The sequence below is a fragment of the Phoca vitulina genome, unplaced genomic scaffold, assembly GCF_004348235.1.
Source record: "Phoca vitulina isolate PV1807 unplaced genomic scaffold, GSC_HSeal_1.0 scaffold38, whole genome shotgun sequence".
NCBI classification, from domain to species: domain Eukaryota; kingdom Metazoa; phylum Chordata; class Mammalia; order Carnivora; family Phocidae; genus Phoca; species Phoca vitulina.
Genome location: NW_022589741.1, coordinates 1,205,106 through 1,217,863, shown reverse-complemented (window position 1 = coordinate 1,217,863; position 12,758 = coordinate 1,205,106).

The following is a 12,758-nucleotide window of genomic DNA, read 5'->3' as shown; positions in this document are numbered from 1 at the left end:
AAATCAGAATTACAAAGTACCACTTCACACCCACTAGAATACCTGTAATAAAAAAGACAGGTAATGGCAAGTGTTAGAGAGGCGGTGGAGAAATTGGAACCCTCCTACATCGATATTGGGATCGTAAAGTGGGGCAGCCACTTTGGAAAACAATCTGGCAGTTCCTTAGAAACTCAAGCATAGAGTGACCCTAGGACCCAGCAAGTCCACTCCTAGGCATGTGCCTCAGAAAAATGGAAACATATGTCCACACAAGAGCTTGTACATCAATGTTCATACCTGCATTATTCATTATGGCCAAAAAATAGAAAGAACCCAGATTTCAATCAACTGATGAATGGATGAATAAATATAATATACTCATTAAATAGAATATTATTTGGCCAGAAAAATGAATGAACTACTAATACATTCTACAAGGTGAGTGAACCTTGAAAATACTATACTAAAAAGCCAGTCATGAAAGATCATATATTGTATGACTTCTTTTTTATGAAATGTCCAGAATAGGCAAATCTATAGAGACCAAAAGTGGATTTGTGATTGCCAAGCAGTGGGGACAGGAGAGGGGGAAGTGACTAATGAGCATGGAATTTCTTTTATGGGTGACAAAATGTTCTAAAATTTGACTTTGGTGATGTTCGCATACTCTGTCAATATGCTAGATACCACTGAATTTTACACTCTAAATGGGGGTATTTTATGGTATGTGAATTATAGCTCAATAAAGCTGTTTTTCAGAAAAGTAGAAGCTGTAGGTCAGGGATTCTTGGCAATTTTGTGCCACGAACTCCATTGGCAACCTAGTGTTGGATCCCTTCATGGAATATTTTTAAATGCAAAAATAAAATACTTTTAAATGCAGAAATAGAATAGTACAAATGAAGGCAATTAGCTGAAATACAGCAAATAAAAGAACATAGTTCTATGGAGAAAAATAAAGCAGGGTAGGATGGATGGACGGGGTGTGTGTGTGGGGGGGGGGGGGGGGGGGGGGGATGGAGTTGCAATTTTAAAATAGGGTCCTCAGAGAAAACCTTACTTTAGCTGCTAACATCTCAGTAAGACCTAAAAGAGTTAAAGAAGCAAGCCATGCTTCCATCTTTTTTATTTTATTTTATTTTATTATGTTAGTCACCATACAGTACATAATTAGTTTTTGATGTGGTGATCCACAATTCATTGTTTTCGTATAACACCCAGTGCTCCATGCAGTTCATGCCCTCCTTAATACCCATCACCCAGTTAACCCATGCCCCCACCCCCCTCCCCTCTAAAACCCTCAGTTTGTTTCTCAGAGTCCATAGTCTCTCATGGTTCATCTCCCCTTCCGATTCCCCCCCTTCATTTTTCCCTTCCTTCTCCTAATGTCCTCCATGCTATTCCTTATGTTCCACAAATAAGTGAAATCATATGATAATTGACTTTCTCTGCTTGACTTATTTCACTTAGCATACTCTCCTCCAGTCCCATCCATGCTGATGTAAAAGTTGGGTATTCATCCTTTCTGAAGGCTGAGTAATATTCCATTGTATATATGGACCACATCTTCTTTATCCATTCATCTGTTGTAGGGCATCTCAGCTCTTTCCACAGTTTGGCTCTTGCAGACATTGCTGCTATGAACATTGGGGTGTATATGGCCCTTCTTTTCACTACATCTGTGTCTTTGGGGTAAATACCCAGTAGTGCAATTGTTGGGTCATAGGGTAGCTCTATATTTAATTTTTTGAGGCACCTCCACACTGTTTTCCAAAGTGGCTGTACCAACTTGTATGCCCACCAACAGTGTAAGAGGGTTTCCCTTTCTCCACAACCTCTCCAACATTTGTTGTTTCTTGCCCTGTCAACTTATGCCATTCTAACTGGTGTAAGGTGGTATCTCAATGTGGTTTTGATTTGAATTTCCCTGATGGCTAATGATGATGAACATTTTTTCATGTGTCTGTTAGCCATTTGTATGTCTTCTTCAGAGAAGTGTCTGTTCATGTCTTCTGCCCATTTTTTGACTTGATTATTTGTTTTTTGGGTGTTGAATTTGAGAAGTTCTTTATAGATCTTGGATACCAGCCCTTTATCTGTAGTGTCATTTGCCAATATCTTCTCCCATTCTGTGGGTTGCCTCCTTATTTTGTTGACTGTTTCCTTTGCTGTGCAGAAGCTTTTTATCTTGATGAAGTCCCAAAAGTTCATTTTTGCTTTTGTTTCACTAGCTTTTGGAGATGTATCTTGAAAGAAGTTGCTGTGGCCGATGTCAAAGAGATTACTGCCTATGTTCTCCTCTAGGATTTTGATGGTTTCCTGTCTCATATTGAGGTCTTGTGAAGCCATGCTCCCATCTTGAGGAAGAGTGTTCTGGGCGGAGGGAAAGGGAAACCAAGAGAAAAGGTCCTGAGGCAGGGTCTTTCCTGCTGTATTCTAGGACAGGGAAGACCCACCTGGCAGAGAGGAGGGATTATGGTGGGGAAATCTGCAGGAGAAGAGATCAGAAGGGTGCCCCCGGGGCCACACCAAGTAGGATCTTTCAGCCCCTTTAATTACTTTGTCTTGTATTCTACTGAGATGGAAAGCCACGGAGTCTGAGTAGATGAGTTTGTGTTGGGAACTTTTAAGGGTCCCTCTGGGATGCTCTACTGAGCAAATGAATTGAGTGGGAGACAAAGGCTAACTGTGGTACTTTGGGGAGAGGGCTGGGTCCAGGCAGGAGCCCGCAGTGGCCAGAGGCAGGCTGAGTCTGGATGTGAGTGTTACCATGGAGCAGAATGAATCATCTGCTGCTTTTAATTCCCCAAATTCCCAACCCTCGGGGAGCAAATGAGCAAATTAGAAAGTTCAGTGGAATTGATTCTAAATAGCTGTTGTAAAATAAATGTGTATTATATATATTTAATATGATATATATTATATATTCTTATATATTATTTTTAACACCAAAGAATCTTGTTCACAGGCAGGAACTCCCTTTTCTCGACCTGAGTAGTTGGTAATATGAATCTATTGCTGTTCGAAGGGTCATGGGCTTTGAAGTCGGGTAGACCAGGGCTTGCTTGCATCCTTACGCCTTCACTTACAAGGTGTGCGAGTCAGGCTAGCACCTCAAAGGCTTTGCTGTCATGTGTAGGGGCATCAGTGATTCCATGAAACAGCGTGTGTAAGTATCCGGCACAGTGCCTGGCACGTAGTAAATACACACTCATATTCGTACCTTTTCCTGTTACCGTTCCAACATAGTTCTCCAGCTCCACCCAGGAACCTTTTCCATAAACCCACTGGAGAATCTAGATCTTTTTTTTTCTTTTTCTTTTAATTTAAATTCCAGTTAGTTAACACACAGTGTAGTATTACTTTCTGGTGTACAATACAGTGATTCAACACTTCATACAACACCTGGTGTTCATCACAACAGGTGCACTCCTTCATCCCCAGCACCTGTTCCCCCATCCCCCACCCGTCTCCCTTCTGGTGACTATCAGTGTGTTCTTTGTAGTTCAGAGTCTGTTCCTTGGTTTGCCTCTTTTTTTTTTCTCTTTGTTCATTTGTTTTCTTTCTTAAACTGCACATATGAGTGAAAATCCAAATCTTAAATGTGCCTTTGTCACTTTTATAAATTAAGAAAATGTATTTCAGAAACAGGAGAATAGAAAATAAATATTTTATGATGTCCTTTTCTAGGAAAAACGTTTGAGTCTGATAAGGATTAGTCTATCAAATTTATTATCAAAACCAATCATTTATATTAGGATTTGAAATTGAAATAGTCCTGCTGTTTTCTAGTAATTCAGAAGTGGAGCTGTCTTCAAAAAAACAAATTTCACAAAGTTTCATTAATTTTATTCCTCTTGAATAAAGATCCTTTTACTGAATCCTAAGATTTCAGAGAGGTAAAGTGAAGTGGAAGGGATTTGTGGTGCATTGGGAAAGTTAGGCTAGTTCATTTTACATTCTGGGAATAAATTAAGAAATATACCTGTGATCATTTTTAAAAAAGCCAACCCACAAGCACGCAGACCTCAACAATTTCCTCCTACATGTGTGCACATACCACATTCAGATAACACTCTGCACCCTGTCCCCCCAACACGTACACGTTCCTAAGCATGCCCTGAGGAAAGCTCACTCTCGTATCCCAAAACATTTTACTTGGCTCAGGTGGCTTTTAGAATGTCACACCAGAACGATGTTCTGTTCCCTACCTTTCATTTTCAAAAGCCCCTGTTAGAAAGCTATGTTCCTATTACACCCAGATAATAAGTTCATGGATGAAGACATTAATTTATCTAATAATCTTTTGTCTGCACAAACTCAAAAACCTTGTTGGGTAGAGATTTCGCCCCAATGCTAATTTTGGACCTCAATGCATTGCTTTTGTGATTGTTCACCACCTGGTCCTTCCTTAACTAATCGCGCCCATTTCCTGCTGAGATGGTGTGTCCCACTGCAGCCAGGCGAATCTGCGGGTGATCCTGGACGTGACTCATCCACTCCTTCCTTTTAGTCATTTTTCTGACCATGCCCTAGCCTGACCTCCTGTTATGTCTCCACTTCATGCCATTTCCTTTCTGGTTTCAAAACACTTCTCAAAACTTCATGTGACCTTCCCAGATTAACCTGCTCCTCATAATTCCATTACCCCCTTAGAATATACACATCTCCATTAAAGAGTGATGTGAGTGAGCCTCTTATCACATCGAGAAGTAGGCGAAGTTTCTAGACAGAACTTTGGGGCTGGGATGCGTCTTAGAGGGTTATCTAGTGTCACCTCTTAACTTTCCAGATGAAGGAAGCTGAGGTCTAGTGAGCTTGCCTTTCTCTGAACACAACTCCAGGCCCTTGACTCCTGGTCCGGTTCTTTCTACCACCCTGAGCTCCATTTTATACTCACCTCCCTCCCTCAGTACACTTATTTTAATCTGGTTACTAGCATAACTTAACGAGTCAGGTGATAACATCAGAGTTTCTATCTCCCATCACTTACTAGCTGTTAATTGTTAATTTCTTTGTCTGTGGAATGAGAAGTGTTAGTACCTACCTTACAGGGTTGTTGTGAGGTCTAAACGGGATGATCCATGTACCTGAGAAAGGGTAGGTGTTCAGTGAATATTCGAGGGGGCAGTGATGGTGGTGACTACAGTGATGAGGACAATTGTACTGAGTTGACTTTGTTTGCTCTTTGGGGGCTCTGTCCTAGTTCTTCTCCTACCTTTCTTAAACGTCCTCTCTTCTTTATGAGGCTGTCATGGCGATTTATATCCTTATTCTTGAGTATTGCGGGAAGGTCTGGAGTGAAGGAAGCCATGAATGTGAGGTCACAGAAGCTGTGAGTAGGTGTGGACCATCCAGCTGAGATAATGACAGAAAAATGGGTGAGCCTTGCTTCTCACCGCAGGGACGTCAGATCTGAAACCCCAGAACGCAGCATAGTTAAGTACCCGGTCCTTAACGGGCCTGTGGGCAGAACTGGCTGGAGGAGGCACAGCTAAGCCTGGAGTGGCCAGGGAGGACTTCTGAGACCAGGCTGGGGTGTCGGGGAGCGTGGGGAGGGGAGGGCAGCAGGCTCGGGGTGGCCAGCCCTGTGCGCACGGAGGGGAGCGCAAGCCTGGAGATGCAGGACCAGCATTCATGGCCTCCCGCTGACCGGCAAGCGGTGGCCCCTCTCAGACCCTCCTTCCTCTCCGACGGGCTCACGCGATCGGCTGAATCCTGCCTTTCACGGGTCTCCTTTTGCTGTGCCCCACCCTGTCCTGCATTCAGACTCTCAGTCCCCTCTCTCTCCAAGACCTGCTCACTGTCCTCCTGCCAGTTTGTCTGAGCGTGTCCTGGCTCCCGTCCGCTCCCGCACCATGCGAGATACATCTTCCCACAACAGCTGCCGTGCACTCAGTGCCTACTGCCTCGCTCTGGCAGCCCCGGGTGGTTTTCTCATCCCCTTTGTGTAGGGAAAGACTCAGAGAGGTTACAGGGCTGGCCGGAGGCTACACAGCTGGTGGAAGCTGTGCAGAGAATCAAAACCACCTCCTTCTGATGCGAAGGTCCACGCATCACCCAAACCACATGGCCTGCACATCAAATAAAGCCAACACTGCAAATAGTGGTCTCGTGCCTCTCCAATCCTGCACCCCTGCATGCTGTCTCCCTCGTGCCCCTCATCACTGGACACAAGCCCCTGGCCCTCTCCCGACCTGCACCCCAGCTATACACGCAAGCATGCACACACACGGGCACACACACTGTCTACTTGTGCACCAAGTGTTTTATAGACATTGTAAGATTTGAATTGTTCCTAAAAGTTTTCCAGTGAACGCCTATAGCCTTCTGCCAACTGGCTTCCATTTGCTCTCTTTCCCATGTCAACCTTAAGTGTTCAACCACTCCAAATTTGATTCTGGAATCAATAAGGAAATTCTCCCCCTTGTCCTGCACAGACCAGCCCACATGCAGGCCACAAAGTGGCCTCTGTTTTGACCCCAAGAGGAAAGTTCTGAACAACATGTTCTCCTTCTTCCTGCATTGGGAAGAACAAACCATTCTGCAACCCCCTGAGGTTATTGTTTTGTGGACAGAGTTACAAGTAGAGAAAAGCATCCGACTTTGGTCTAAAATATAAGCACTTCCTGTATCCTTGAGCCTTAGCCCCGAATATGCTAGGAGATGTGAAGAGGTAACGGAGAGCCAGCGCAGCCTTCTAAGCAAGCCAGGGGCCCACTCTCTCACAACCTTCAGGACTTTATGCAAATGTCAACTTCTCAGGGAAGATTCTCTGTGCTCTACTCACCCCAGCAATGACCATCCCCTCCAACCTTCCAAGCTGTTTGCTCCATAATAATTACCACCCTCTACCAAGCTTGTTATTTTTCCAGTCCTCAAAGGTTAGTTGTCTGCCTTCTCTCACTAAAATGTACGTTCCTTGAGAGTAAGTGTTCTTTGTTTATTATATTTACTACTCTATTTATCCCCAGCTCCTAGAAGAATGCCTGGCTCATTGGAGGCACTCAATAAAAAATTTGAGAATTGAATGAATGAGTGTCACTGTGGGCAGTTGATTTTATGAGCTCTTCAGGGGTCGCTGAATAGTTACCTATAGACAGTGAGTTCTTTACAAGTATCCATGGGTCTGCTGCCTCTAATTCACTCTGTTATGTGCACTTCCTCTCCCCCATCCTCTCAAGAAGAGCTTACCATCTTTCTCTCCTGACCATCAAGTTTCATAATTTTACATTGACTGTGGTTCAGATTCCTGGCAAAATAAAAACCTCTGGGAGTCTAACCTATAGTTTTCTAAGTGTACAAACAGACAGCCTGGTCAACGCAATTACTTTTTCACAGCTGGGTCATCCTGGAGTTACATCAACAAAAGAGTATGCTGTTTGCCTGGCATCTGGGCAATTGGTCTGAATACTTCCCATCACAACCTGTGAAAAAGAGCATGTGGAATCAAAATGTGAAAATGATTTTTTAAGTCACACAAATCAAAAAGGCGATACGACGTTTGGTTATTGTTTAGTTCCATTTCTCCCTGACCACTCTGTGATCCTCTTGATCCCTTGCCTGGCCCATCGCGGCTACTTTCTGAGCAGAGTCCCTGCCTCCAACCAGGGCTCACCCTGTCACCAGGGGGATATTTCTGACATGAGACTCTGATGTGTCAACCTATGCTTCCTTGCTCTTGTATGTGAATTACTCACATATATGTTGATCCTGATGGGAATACAAACTCTTGGAAGGCTAGTGTCACTTTATGCCCATACTAATATGGCACTCATCATATAATAATTCAGTTCAAAACCCTCTTCTTGCTACCCATTCTCTATGGAATAAAATATAAACCCACTTGAAGGTTATTCCAGTCCTCTGCAATTTCACCCAATCTTTTTTAAAAAAATCCCTATCTCCTCCTTTCTTCCTTCTATACATATGAAGCAGGCTATTCTGGGATATGACACATTTTGACAAATCTGCTTTCAAAATGGCACATCAGAACGTCCATCACTGTTTTGTTTTTGTTTTATAAATCATCAAGTAACCTGGACAACAGATATTCCCGTCCCCATTTTTGGCACCCACTAATTGAATTTCCCCTACCCTCAAACTTAACCCCATCCTGAGTGATGATGAAATACATTTGCACATTGCTCAATAATTTAAAAAGTTGAAAGCTGTTTCCTTTTTATGCCAAGCCCAAAACCATCCAGATGAAATTGGCCTCCTGCAATGACCCTGTCCCCATCCTGCTGGATACTTGTTTCTTTAGCTCTCCATGAATGTTCATGTTTGTACCTTGTTCATGTTGTTCCCTCTGCCCCTCAGTCCGCTCCTCACCCCACTATTCTTTTCCTGGGTAGACTTGTCCAAACCCTACTCATCTTTTTGATGCAATTAGACAACTACCTCTCCACATATGGTACTACTCCCCTCTATCTGCACCAATTCCTTTCTTTTTTGTGTCTCCAAAAGGCATTGTTCACACCACTTTTAGAACAGGTATCATAGTCAGACTTGAGGCACAGAGAGTTGTGTGTATGTCTCCTTGGGGGTGAAGGTCTCTTTTCTACTCATTTCAATGAAGAAGGATTTTTCCCTTAACATTGCTGGCATCTTGCTCCTCGCTGACTTTTCCTCTCAGAGAAAGTACCTGCTCAGTGGGTGACAGCTTGGTCCATGTATCTTAACTGGGTGGAGTTAATCCACTAATGGTCCTGAGGTTGTGTGTTTGGTCCCTTTTCTCATCTCATCTCCACTTTGACCAGTGGGAGGAAAGACCTGAAGTAAGTGTGTCTACTTTGCAGACCCAAACTTTCCCTCTGTTGGGCTGTTCCAAGGTCTAAACTACAGGATGAAAGAACAGTAAAAAATAGTGACAAAAAAGTGCACCAAATCCAATTTGGCTTTCACACTAAGCTTTGTCCTTCAACCTAGTCTTTGTTGTTAATAAAGTTGATGTATTACTTGTCTACTTTTTATTGTTTTTTTTTTTTAATCTTATTTCTCAGTTTGTTCTGAAGCCTGGTGGGGAAGAAGATGCTACTTATTGGGCTTCCTTCATTCCTGTCTTCTCAACATTATTTATTAAGCTTTTAGAACTGAGACCCCGTCAGAATCATCTTGTGTCTGATGCCTCTGGCTCAGGGACTAACATGTGTTTTTTGGATTTAGTTAAGCAAATGAGCAAATCACCTTAAAACTGTGCTGAAAAATCAAGAATAATAGTCCTATACTCTCTCAATTCACTCTTTGTATCTTCAAATGTTTTCAGTTACTATATTAAAAAATTCAATTTAGGGTATGTTCTATAATATGCAGTCTATAGTAACTACACACACACACATATATAATGACTATGTATATATGACATGCATGATTTATATTGACAGTATATATATGTGCATCTATATAAAATAGATGCATATGTAACTTTAAGGGAATATATATATTGCTTTAATCATCACATGTTTTTAGACCTTATTCTTTTTTTTTCTTTTTACTTTTTGACCCCCTTCACCATTTCTCTTATGTCCCACTCCCTGCCTCTGACAACCACCAATCTGCTCTCTGTATTTATGAGCTTGGTTGTGTTTGTTTTTAGATTCCACATATAAGAGAGATCACATGGTATTGGTGTTTCTCTGTCTATTTTGCTTAGCATAATGCCCTAGAGGTCCATCCATGTTGTTCCAAAGGGCAAGATTTCATTATTTTTTATGATTGAATAATATTCCTTTATACATATATATATATGTGTGTATATATATATATTTCTTTATCCACTCGTCCCTTGATGGACACTTAGGTTATTTCCATATCTTGGCTATTGTAGATGATGCTGCAATAAGATGGGAAGGCATACATCTTTTCAAGTTAGTGTTTTTGTTGCCTTTAGATAAATGCCCAAAAGTGGAATTGCTGGATTATGCAGTAGTTTATTTTTCATTTTTTTGAGGAAACTCCATTACTGTTTTCCAGAGCTGCTGCACCAGTTTGCACTCCCACCAACAGAACACGAGGGTTCCCCTTTCTTCACATCCTCACTGACACCTGTTATTTCTTGGGTTTTTGATTTTACCCATTCTGACAGGCATGAGATGATATCTCATCGTGGTTTTGATTTGCATTTCCTGGTGATGAGTGATGTTGAGCATCTTTTCATGTACATGTTGGCTAAATCTATGTCTTCTTTGGAAAAATGTCTATTCAGGTTCTCTGCCCATTTTAAAATCAGATTGCTTTTTTGCTATTGGGTGGTATGAGTTTTTAAATATATTTTGGATATTAGCCCCTTATCAGGGATATGATTGGCAAATATTTTCTCCCATTCTATATGTTGTCATTTCATTTCGTGGATGGTTTCCTTTGCTGTGGAGAAGCTTTTTAATGTTGTGGTCCCACTTAATTATTTTTGCTTTTGTTGTGTTTGCATTTGGTGTCAGATTCAAAAAATCATCACTAAGACCCATGTCAAGGAGTTTATGGCCTATGTTTCCTTGTAGGAGTTTTATGGCTTCAAGTCTTCCATTTAAGTCTTCAATCCATTTTGAATTGATTTCTATGAGATGGTATTTGAGTTCCATTCTTTTGTTTGTGACCATCCAGCTCCCCCAACACTAAGTATTGAAGAGACTGTCCCTTCCCCATTGTTATTGTTGACTTCTTTGCCGTGAATCAACTGACCATGTAAGTGTGACTTCTGGACTCCCTGTTCTGTCCCATTGATCTCTGCGGCTGTTTGTCCCAATGCCACACTGTTTTACTTACTCTAGCTTTGTAATATAGTTTGAAATCAGACACAGTGATTCCTCCAGCGTTCTCATTCTTTCTCAAGATTGCTTGGGTTATTTGAATTTGCCCAGCACCTGGTCCCCATCTGTCATTAGGGATCCAGCCTCCTCACATGATTTTGTGTCTTCTCCAGGTGGTAAATATCATCAGACTGGGGATAAGTCAACTCTATGCTCTGTTGATTGAGCTATCCCAGAGGTACTTTAACCACTTCCTGTGCTGCTACTTCCTTGCATGAAAACACATGCCTCGGTGTTGAGGACGCTGGCTCCCGGGGCACTCAACGTCCCCAACCTTGAGTTGCCAGAGCAGAGCTGGGACCTGTACCGCCTTTTGTCACCAGGGAAACAATACAGAGAGAAGAGCTGAGGCCAGAAAATTGCCTACACCTTGGAGACTGGTTACCCCTCCTGGGGGGGGGGGGGAGGAAGAGGGAGGAAGCTAACCAGTGAGAGACACTAAACATAAAAGTTTCCAGAGGTGACTTGGCAGAAAAGCTTAAACATGTCTTAAACTATTTTTTTAGCAATTTGTTTTTAAGGCTATCATCATCTTCGGAGATCCTCATGAAGATGTGACATATGGGTGTTTATTTTGACATTATTTATATGAGTCACTTCCAGTTGCACTTCTGCTTAAGTGGTAGGACAAAGGTCAGACTGTAGTGGAGAGTGAGTGAGGAGGGAGCAGAGGGAGTGAGACCAAGAGGAGGAACATGACAGACCTGGAGAAGAACAGCAAACATCCACAGTCATTCGGGAACAGAAGGGAAGCCCGAGTCATGCACAGAGGGGAAGACAGGGCGTGTATGGATGGGGCTGGGATAGGACAGCTCAGGACTTCGTAGGCAGTGAGAGTGGGCTCGGGCTTATTTTGAATGAGATGGAAAATAATTGAAAGATTTTAGCCAGGAAGTGAGATATCCTGACCACCTGTCAGAAGACATTTGCTCAGGCTCTTATTGGAAGAATAAATTTTAGGGGGAAAGAGTGGAGTCCGTGGGGACCAGGTAGCAGGATCCAAGAGCCACCAGTCAGCTTGGGTTTTATTACAACCATATTTTTTCCCAGTTATACTAATAACCCTGCCATAAACAGAAGGATATAGGTTTTTCCAGACTTTAGGTTATTCTCTTTGGGGAGAATTCCTGAATTAGAATGACTGAATAAAAGATAGGATTTCTTTCTTTCCTGAAGGTGGTCTGTACCAGCACTCTTCACAATAGCCAAGAGATGGACACAATCCACATGCCCACCAGCGGAGGAATAGATGAGCAGACTCTGGTACGTACACACAGTGGAATATTATTCAGCCATCACACAGAATGAAGTACGTGCTTTAAGGGGATGAACCTCCAAAACACAGTGTTACATGAAAGCAGCCAGACACGAAAGATGACACATCATACGAATTCATTTATAGGAAATATCCAGAAGAGGCAAATCCAAAGAGACAAAAAGCAGACTGGTGGTTGCCAGGGGCTGAGGGGCTGGGGGACTATGGGGTGTGACGGTTTAGCGCACCCAGGCTTTTCCTTGGGGAAGACAGAAAGGTTTAGGAACTCGGTGTCTAAGTGCTCCTTGTGCAACCCTGTGAGCACACTAGATGTCACAGAATTGCACACTTTACAGTGGTTAATTTTGTTGTATATGAATTTTATCTCAATAAAACATGTTTTTAAGTCATCTGTACATTTCTGAACTTTGAGAAACCTTAGAGTGTTTTCTAAGCAGGTGGCAGCAAGGTGAAGGATCCAGGTTTCTCTCTGTACTCCTGCCCCTATGTTCACAAATAATACTTCAGTGAAAAAGTTCCATTTCTTTGACTATTTGTTTCTCACATTTCCTCGTCTAAAATTTTTCTTTTTTTTACTTACTTGTCTATTGCAGTCTGTGCTTCTGTTATCATTTTGTCTGTGCCTTGTCAAATAAACATATCCCCTTTTCTGTTCCGTGTGTTGTACATATCTTTCCCCAGTCTGTCTGTCT